The following is a 10,901-nucleotide window of genomic DNA, read 5'->3' on the forward strand; positions in this document are numbered from 1 at the left end:
GGCTGGCTGGGCTCCAGCATTGCTTCCTTCCTTCCCTCCTCTTTCTTCCTTCCTTCCGTCTGTTACTCCTCCCTGCATCCGGCACCTCTATGTCCTGAGCCTGAGCCGAGTCGGGCACAAAGGACACCACTGATCACAGGCAGGATCAGGGGCCCAGCGACATCAAGTGGATGTGGAGGTTCATCTAGACAGCTGGTGCCACTGCTCCAGGTGCCTGGGGCCCATGCCTCACTTGGCGTCAGGATAGCACACATTTGCAGCTCATTCAGCCAGGGCCACTCTCATCTGGTGGGTCCATCTTCCATAATTTATGCTGCTGAATCTCACGCACTAGCATGTAGAAGGCATCCTCCACACCAGCGTGGGGGCCGCTGGGTCACATGGGTCCTGGGGAGGAGGTCCCAGAGGGTCCCGGAACTGGAGCCCAAGCCCGAGCCCGAGCAGCTTCCCTGCCGGATCTTGGCTGATGTTTCAATGTAGGGCATGCCATAGCTATGGGCAAGGTCCTGGGCCTGCCGAGACTACAGTATGAGCTGCCAGGTCACACTTGCTTCCCCATCAGCACCATTGGCACGTCGTCTGAGTCTGTCACCTGCTTAATCTGCTCCCTGTACTGATGGATATCTTCAAAGGACTTGGTATTGTTGATGGCAAACACAAAGAGGAAGCCCTCCCCTGTGCTCATGTACTGGTCCTGCATGGCACTATACTCTTCTTGGCCTGCTGTGTCCAAGATGTCCAGTAGACATGAATCCCCATCAATAACTACCTGTTTCTGGTAGGAGTAATCTGGTGGGGTTGAACTTGTCTGCAAAGTGGTTCTGGATCAGCTGGATGGTCAGGGCACTCTTGCCTAGGCCTCCAGCGCCCATCACCAAAAGCTTGTATTCTATCATTGCTTCTACAGGGGCTCCCACTCCAGGTGCTCAAGACCCACCACTCGCTGACACGACTGCCCCCCCAGGGTGGGGCGGGGTGGGGGGATTTGGGGGGGACCTCTTCAAGTTTTATTTTTAAAGAACTCAGCATATTCTGCCATGGCAGTTCTCCCATCCTTAATAGTCTCAGAGTTCGGGTCCTCTCACAGTCATTTAAAAACTATTTATTATTTTGATTTTATATATATGCATGTTTACCTGTATGTATGTTAGTGCACCATGTGTACAGCAATGCATGCTCTAGAACAGGAGTTATGGAAGGTTGTCAGCCACCATGTGGGTGCTGGAAACCCAACTTGGGTCTTCTACAAGGGCAGCTAGTGCTATTAACCACTGAGCCATCTCTCATAGTCATTTTTACAATGCTATTTCAGGTGAATATTTAGAGGAAATAAAGAAAACATTTCATTTTGTTTGGGAAAGTTTTGTTTTTAACTTTTAACACTTTCTTATAGGAACAAGAATTATTCTTTTTTTTCAATATACTTCTGGCTGGCCGGAAACTCCCTATATAGATCAGGCTGGCCTCAAGCTCACAGAGATCTGCCTACCTCTGCCTCCTGAGTGCTGTAGATCAGGCTGGCCTCAAGCTCACAGAGATCTGCCGCAATTAAAGACATGTGTCACCATGCCCAGACTGGTGGTTTAATCATTTCATTTTCATTCAACTATTTCAGAAACAATGATTCCTCTAAGTGCACACAGACTATTAAAATCATGTTCTTAAAAGTCATACAAATCAGGGGGAATTTTATTAGCGTGCATTTGCTGTTAGTAGTCTGGTTATCTGAGCATGCAGCTTACAGCAATCCTAACTCAAGGCAAACAAGAATTCTCCTGCCCTTCTGCAGCAATGCCACAACTCTGCAGGGCTTGTTTTCTTTCATATTGCTACCTGCCATTTTTATGACTACATTTAGGCCTCCTCTATGCAGATGACCAAATTAAATAATGCACTAAGTAGAAAAACAGAATCTTAGCCATATTACTACTGGAACTTGGACCAAATTGTAAGAACCACTTTTCTTAGGTTGTTATCAGTCTTCACCAAGCCAATTTTTTTTTACTTATTTTTATTTTATGTGTGTGAGTTTGCATGTACCAGGCATGGTGGCAGCACTTGGGAGGCAGAGACAGGCAGATCTTTGTGAGTTCGAGGCTAACCTAGTCTACACAGTGAATTCCAGATCAGCTGGGGCTACAGGGAGACCCTGTCTCAAAAAGACCAAAAAAAAAAAAAGTATGTGTGTGTACCACATGCATGCCTGGTGCCACAGAGGCCAGAAGAGGGTGTCAGATCCCCTAAAACTGAAGTTACAGATGGTTATAAGCCCCCTTGTAGATACTGTGAAAGCAAACCAGGGATCTCTGCAAGAACACCAAGTTCTCTAAACCACTAAGTTATGTCTCTAGCCACAAATTAACTTTTCAGAGTTTTTTTGGGTTTAAATTTTTTAAATTTCCTTTGCTTTCAGCTTTGCATAAATTATATCCTGGTTACCTGAAGTAACAGTTTTGGAAAGCTTTGACAATTTCTCCTTATTTTATGAGAAACGAGAGTAGGATTTGTTGTCTCGTCAGATGTATTATCCTCAACCCATATCAATGATCCTCTTCATAATTGTTCCTGAAAATTGTGAAATACATATATGAAGTGCCCCTCAGACCCCCTCCCTGTCCTCTGAGAAAGAGCTGCCCTCCTCCTGCCCTCCTCCCTCCATTGTTCAAACCATTTCCTGGTACAGCTTGGTTTCTATGGAATGGTCCAGGACAGAAGAGGAAGAATGCTCTGCCCCAGGTAAGCTAGCCAATGGCTGTATAGGTTAAGGCTCTGGAAATCAGCCCTAAATTGTTCAAATCCTTTCCTGGTTCTTCTGTTTATGGTTTCTATAGACATTCCCTGTTTTGTGGTTTTTGTGGTTTTTGTGCTTAAAAGCCCTGCATTTTCACAGCTCGGGGTCACAGCACAGCTCCCAGACTGCCTGTGTCCCCAGCTGGCTGGCTTCAATAAAGCGCTTGTGTTTTTACTAAGACTCAGTGTCCTGAGTGGTCAATTCGGGAATTCTTCAGACCCCAAACATTTTGGGGGCTCATCCAGGATTCTCTGAAGAGCCTCAGTTTCTTTTCTGTCTTTTTCTGTCCTCCATCTGGTGTCTGGAGACTTCAGTTCTGATTCCTCCAGAGGTGAGTCTATTTTGGTTTCTGTTCTGACTGTCTGGACTTCTGGGGGCTCAAGGAAGAGAAACTGGATGCAGTATTGCTCTCAGAGCCAGAGGACGGGGGACACCCCGCATCTCCATCTGATTGGTTGACTGTGGCCTTCAGGCATTTGGCATTGACCCTAGTCGCTCCTGCAGTGACCATCGAATGCTCAGAGATTCTCCAATGTGCAGCAATTTTGTTTCCCGTTTGTCTTGTTCTTATTGGTCTCTGTTTTGGATTAATCCTATTATTTTTCATTATGGGTCAGACTCCTTCATCTGAAGATACTCCCCTTAACTTAATTTCTCATTTTAAGGATTTCCAGAAAGCGGCCGCAATCTCTGTAGACACTGTCTATTTGGGAAAATTCCGGATCCTTTATTCTCTTGAATGGCTGTCCTTTGATGTAGGATGGCCCTCTATTGGGTACTTTGAGATTAACAAGCTTTCTTCTCTACAGGCCGTGATCTTTGGAAGTCCAGGACACCCTGATCAGGTTCCTAATGTCATGGCTTACTTTTACCTTTTGGAGAAACCTCCCAAATGGTTGAGACCCTATTTACCTCCTTCTCCCTCAAAACCCTCCCTCTTGTCTCTGGGTCCTCGACGGACTCTTCCCCATTCTCATTCACCTCCTGTCCTCCCCCTTCAACTGAGGACTCTCTCTTGGATCCTCCTCCTCCTTACTCACATCCCCAACTGTTCCTCCATCTTCCCCAGCCTCTCCTCCTTCCCCAAACACCCTCCACTCCTCATCCCTCCCCACATGTGCTCAGGCCAGCCCTACAGGCCTGAGGCAACTCCTGCTGTCCTTCCACTCTGTGCTATGGCCCCGCCGGACCCCTCTAGCCATAGTTTTCTTGTTTATACTCCCTTCTCAACTAGTGATCTTTATGACTGGAAATTGCAAAATCCCCCTTTCTCTGAAAAACCATGATTTTCTTTACCCATCAACCCACATGGGATGTTGTCCAGCAACTCCTCCTCACTCTCTTCACCACTGAGGAACATACCAGATCCTCTCAGAGGCCTGGAAATGGGTGCCATCTGAGAACAGCTGATTCACTGAGGATCCGACAGAAACTGAGGATGCCTTTCCTCAACATCACCCCAGATGGGACCCCAATACCTCTGAAAGTAGGGAGGCACTCACACTCTATTGCCAGATTCTTATGGGGGCGGGGATCTCCAGGCTGCTGCCAAAAACCCTACAACTTTGTCAAAAGTCAGATTTTACAGGGACAGACAGAAGCTCCAGCACAGTTTCTGGAAAGGTTTATGGAAGCTTATAGAGCCTACACTTCTATTGACCCTGAGGCACCAGAGAACCAATGAGCCAGAGAACCAATGAGCCATAAACATAGCCTTTGTGACTCAGTCACCACCTGATGTCTTCAAAAAGTTACAGAAGCTTGATGGTTTTGAAGGTAAGAGTCTCTCTGAATTACATGAAATAACCCAAAAGGTTTTTAATAACCATGAGGCCCAGGAAGAACGTGAGGAATGTCACAACCAAAAACTGGCTCAAGCTCTGGTACTAAGAGAAGGAGAATGCCCCGCAAGGAAATATCCTCTGGGGAAACAGAACTGGCAGACTGGATCACCTCCCAAAAATAGCCCTCTCAAGAGAGACCAATGTGCATACTGCAAGGAGATGGGAGACTGGATTCAGGATTGCCCTCGACATCATAAAGGAGCTCAAAAGGTACTTGAATTAAATAACTGAGGGGGTCAGGGCTCATCTCCCCTCCTCGAGCCCCAGCTAACCCTAAAAGTGGGAGGGAGGCCTATTTGACAAAGATAAGGTCAACATAGAAACTACTGGATTTGTTCTCACCCTACAGGCTAAGGACGAGCACTGTCTCCATGAGGAGCCCCCTCCAGAGAATTGGCGTCCCTAACCGCTAAGTTGATACAAGCAATCCCTCAGGTCTGGGCTGAGGGTAACCCCCAAGGATTCGCAGCCCACGACCATCCATGGTGATCTCTCTGGAGGCCTTTGCCAGCCCAGTCTGGGTACGATAATATCTGATATCTCTTGAAGCACATGCCTCTATGCGAATCCACCTAGAAAGGTTCCAGGAATCTGGCATTTTGATCCCCTTCAGTCCCCTTGGAACACCCCCATACTCCCCGTGAAGAAACCAGGAACTAATGACTATATACCTGTACAGGATCTGAGAGAGGTAAATAAAGAGAGTCATGGACATACATCCCACTGTGCCTAATCCTCATACCCTCCTGAGCTCCCTGGCCCCTGATAGGACAATTTATACCATCCTGGATTTGAAAAATGCATTTTTCAGTTTCCCCTTAGACAAGAGGAACCAACCCATCTTTGCCTTTGAATGGCAAGATCCTGAAGAAGGGTTCAGTGGCAAACTGACCTGGACTAGGCTTCCACAAGGGTTTAAGAACTCCCCTACCATATCTGATGAGGCCTTACATGAAGACCTCCGAGAGTTCCGAACTGCCCACCCCCAAGTTTCTCTTCTGCAATACGTAGATGATTTACTCCTCGCCACCTCTGATCACCCCTCTTGCCTAGAGGCTACAGAAGACTTAATGAAGGAACTTCAACATCTGTGGTATAGAGTGTCAGCTAAAAAGGCCCAGATCTGCCAGAAGGAGGTACAGTATCTTGGGTTTCAGTTGGAAGGGGGTATGTGCAGGCTCTCCTCTGCAAGGAAAAAGTTCATCCTGGACATCCTTGTTCCCTGGAGTCAAAGGCAAGCCAGAGAATTCATGGGGTCAGCTGGATATTGTCGCCTATGGATACTTGGTTTTGCAGAACTGGCCAAGCCTCTATATGAAGTAACAAAGGGGGGGACCCTCAGCATTCTCCTGGGGAGATGAACAACAGCAGGACTTTGACAGCCTGAAACTGGCCCTCACTTCTGCACCAGCCCTACCCCTGCCAGACATCTCAAGGCCCTTCTACCTTTATGTAGATGAACAGCTAGGTGTTGCAAAGGGAGCACTTGCTCAGACTTTGGGCCCCTGGAAGAGACCAGTGGCCTAAATCTCAAAGAAATTAGACTCAGTAACAGCCAGATGACCAGCCTGTCTGAAGATTATAGCAGCCACCACAGTCCTAGTTAAGGATGCTGATAAACTCACCTTGGGCCAACAACTGATTGTGACTGCTTCTCATGCTATTGAAGGGGTACTGAGGGCCCTGCCTGACTGCTGGCTCACAAATGCAATATTAACTCATTATCAGTCTCTCCTACTAGATGTGCTTCACCTGATATATAAGGTGACCAGTGCCTTAAACCCCACATCCTTACTCCCTGAGACTGAGTCTGAGACAACTATGCATCACAACTGCTCCGAACTGTTACAACATGTTCAGGGAAGCTGACCTGATCTCACCAACATATCTTAGAAGATCCCTGACTTGGTGATTTTCACAGACAGGAGTAGTTACATAAAAGATGGAGTCAGGTATGGAGGGGCAACAGTAGTCACCCAGGAGGACGTCCTATGGGCAGAAGCCCTGCCTAAAGGAACCTCTGCACAAAAGGCCAAACTGATAGCCTTGACTCAGGTGCTAAGACTGGGAGAGGGTAAGACTGTCAACATTTACACTGACAGTAGGTATGCTTTTGCCACTGTTCATGTACATGGAGCTATGGAGAAAGAGGCCTTTTGACATCAGAAGGAAAGATTATCAAAAACAAACAAGAGATCATTGACTTGTTAGGGGTCATATGGATGCCCAAAAGAGTGGCAGTTATTCACTGCCTGGGACACCAAAAGAATAACACTCCTGAGGCCTGAGGAAATCACAAAGCAGATCAAGTTGCCAAGGAAGTAGCTGAATCCCCTTCCAAACCTGTGCTCCTAGCCTTGCCAAATCCTATGTTACCTGAAAAACCTTCATACACCAAAGAGGATGATAAATATTTCCAGACAATTCCAGATGGGTATATCTCCTCAGGGTGGAGACTCACTCCAGATGGCAAGGTCATCCTCCCCCGCCACCTGGGGGAAATGTTAGTTCACCAACTTCATGAAGGAAACCACATGGGAAAAGAAAAGATCGGGTTATTACTAACCAGATGCTTCCAGTTTCCTTCCTCAACAGCTACAATACAGGACATCACCTCCAGATGCATGGCATACCAGATGACTAATGCCTACCCGAAAAATGATAAATCCTCAGGAAAACGTGAAAGAGGGACTGCCCCCAGAGTCCACTGAGAAGTGGACTTCACTGAGGTAAAGCTATTGGATGAACTCATTCCCAGGTTTGGTGTGCCCTTAATGTTTGGGTCTGACAATGGACCAGCGTTCATCTCTCAGGTAATACAGGCCTTAGCAAAGGCCCTGGGGATGAATTGGAAATTACATTGTGCATACCATCCCCAGAGTTCAGGACAGGTAAAGAGGATGAATCAGACCATTAAGGAGACCTTGACTAAATTAACCCTCAAATCTGGCACAGACTGGGTGACTCTCCTCCCTTTTGCCCTCCTTAGGGTTAGAAACTCCTCTTATATTCAAGGAATAACTCCTTTTGATATTCTCTTTGGAAGACCCCCTCCCCTGGTCCCAAGATTAAGGTCAGAATTATTGGCTGAAATAGCTAATCATGAAATCCTTCAGTCTGTTAGGGCATTGCAGGCTGTATAGGAACACTTCCACCCTTTGATCCAGCATGTGCACGAACTGCCCCTGGCCACTGGCCACTCCACATCCTTATAGACCTGGAGACATTGTCTGGGTAAAACAACAACAGAAGGAGACATTGGCCCCTCAGTGTAAAGGACCATTCACTGTGATTCTGATGATTCCTAAGGCAGTGAAGGTGGACAGACTGTGCACCTGGATTCATCAGTCACACATCAAACCTGCCCAGACCAACCAGAAGAGATGGAAGGTCCAACCCCATCCAGAAGGCCCCCTAAAACTTCAACTGATAAAAGACAGTCTGCTTACTACTCCCCCACTGTAATTATGACTCTACTCTTCCTAACTTTACCCCTTAGGACTGATCCCCAGAGAGTTTATCAACCCCAGACTTACATCTAGAGATTATCCGATACACAAACAGGAAAAACTGTTATGGAAGTTATACCTCCTAACCCTCAGGTCACTCCCTGATTTAAAAGTGATCTGTGTTCCTTATGGCCAATGCTGGGCTCCCTAAAACAATTGGTAGCCCACAGTGTCTATGGGGGATAATTTGGGGGATCAGTAGCAATAGCAATGTCAGGAGCATCTGGACAAGCATCCCTTATTGCTACTGGATGCAGAGCCAGCACCATAGATGCATAAAAAGCCTTGGGAACGGCCTTCTACACATGCCTGGCAAACACTGGGACTAATTGTGATGATGAGGGAAGTTATTACTGTGCTTACTGGGGTTGTGAGACATGGGCCCTGACATGGTATCCACTAAAATGACAAGATCCATACATTAATATTCAACTGGAAAAAATGTCTTGCTCAGTTCCCTGGACTTGCAACCCACTTACCTTAACTCTAAAGAAATGGGATGTTTTTAGCCAGGCATAGTGGTGCATGCTTTTAATCCCAGCACTTGGGAGGCAGAGGCAGGAGGATCTCTGAGTTCAAGGCCAGCCTGGTCTACACAGTGAGTTCCAGGACAGCTGGGGCTACAGGGAGACCCTGTCTCAAAAAGACCAAAAAAAAAAAAAAAAAAAAAAAAAAAAAAAAAAAAAAAAAGGGGGAGACCAAGAATGGGACATGGGCCACATATGGGGACTAAGGGCCTATATGTCTGCCCCAGGTAAACTAGCCAATGGCTGTATAGGTTAAGGTTCTGGAAATCAGCCCTAGATTGTTCAGATCCTTTCCTGGTTCTTCTGTTTATGGTTTCTATAGAAATTCCCTGGTTTGTGGTTTTTGTGGGTTTTGTGCTTAAAAGCCCTGCATTTTCACAGCTCGAGGTCACAGCACAGCTCCTGAGACTATCTGTGTCCCCATCTGGCTGGCTTCAATAAAGCGCTTGTGTTTTTACTGAGACTCGGTGTCCGAGTGGTCAATTTGGGGAATTCTTCAGACCCCGAACAGATACTTCTTAAATTGGTCAAGGGAAAATTTCAAGGAAGAAATGCCAAGTTTGATCCTTATTTTAATTTTGCAAGAAAATTAACCAAGTATGATCACTAAAGATGAAGGTGCTGTGCAAAAGACATTTGCCATTTCTTTAAGAAGTCTGTTTTTAGGGATCATTTACTGGCTAGAGTTGTTGAACTTTGGCTGAGGTTTAGGATAACATGAGGTAAATCGCCCCCCCCACATGCTATGCTAAGTTGTTACTAATGACTAAGCACATTTGTCAATTGGATGTACTCTAGGAGTTGCATGTGACATTATTCTTATTGTTGTAGAAAATTTGGGAAAAAAATTTTTTTCACATTACATTGTTATAAAATGTTAAATTTTTAGAAATTTTCATGTGTTAAAATTTACCAAAATTAGTATTACATTTCTTGTAAAAATCAGTAAGCATGTTCTAATCATGTTTTACTGGACTAGTTAAATAAAAGGTGATTAGCAAAAAAAAAAAACATATATTCAATTCATACTAAAAAGTACTTCTCAAAAATCATTCATTTAAATAAACCTCTATTGCATTTTAAAGTATTTAATTGGTTTTAGGGTATACCATTTATCGAGAGTTAATTGGAAACTAAATTATTCTGGCTTTTCTTGTCCTCTCTGACTCTTTTTGCCACATGATTGAGGAAAACAGTTCACCATCTAAAGAGTCCTAAGCAGAGATAAATCAGGGACAATATTCTAAAATCCATTTAGTGCTCTTCATCCAAATTGCATTAGACCCACCACTCATCTTGTCCCCAGATCTGGTGGTTGGTTGGAATGAAGGTATATTTCAGGGTTCAGTCAAATGCTGGTTTACATCTTTTCCACTTCCTGGAACAGTGCAAGCAGAGCTGTGTGTGTCCACAATGCATTCCTGGAAACCACACCATAAAGGGATCAGTAGTGACACAGGCCACTTCCCCTTTCTCCAAAACCAGGGTCATAGCTGAAGGTCAGGGTCCTACATAAAGTGTACAAAAGCCAATAAATAATGGCTATTTCTAGCTAAGTTGCCATAAAAGTGAAGGTGCGACAATTATATAGTTCCATAATTTAAAGCAGTAAAAACCATAATCCACATCTTATAAAATTAGTATAAAACTTTCAATAGCATTGGTTATGGAATGGGCAAACATACTAATAACTTATAAAATAAATTTAATATGTTGACAAAATAATAAATTCAATTATCTTAATTTTCTGATCATTTTAGATGGAAGATAAGTGGTTTTACTTGTTCAAAAATCTTTCAAAAAAGAAACCCAAAGCATCTCCCATTATATCTCCTTTTCTTCTTTGTAAATTTCTTAATATAGTCTTTCAGAATCAGTCGGGGCTAAAGTATACAATCTGCAGAAGGCTAGGAAGAGAAGGAATGACACATGCTGGGTAAAGGCTATCCAGTGCGCATACCCTCAGGTCATACATACACCTCAGGAACCCCTCAGTTATCTGGATAAGTAAGCTCAATAAATTCATTGGTTCCCCAGTAAAACTTTAATGAAACAATGGCTTAACACTAGACCCTTAAAAGGAAATAAGCATTGCTTAGCATCCCCAGGAAAAGAATTTTCACAACCGAAGGAAAATTTATTTATTAATGCTCTTATGCCTCAAAATTATTTTTTTTAAAAGAAAATGAGAATGTAAAAGATGTTAAAAGGATATGGGAATGGAGATATT

At 44.6% G+C, this 10,901-nt stretch overlaps 1 pseudogene; it reads right to left on the reverse strand.

The window, feature by feature from the left end:
* Nucleotides 1-376: 376 nt before the first annotated feature.
* Nucleotides 377-896, reverse strand: LOC103752288 (annotated as a pseudogene).
* Between the last annotated feature and the right edge of the window lie 10,005 nt (nucleotides 897-10,901).

Source organism: Nannospalax galili, unplaced genomic scaffold (genome assembly GCF_000622305.1).
Source record: "Nannospalax galili isolate Female #2095 unplaced genomic scaffold, S.galili_v1.0 scaffold27, whole genome shotgun sequence".
Lineage (NCBI taxonomy): Eukaryota > Metazoa > Chordata > Mammalia > Rodentia > Spalacidae > Nannospalax > Nannospalax galili.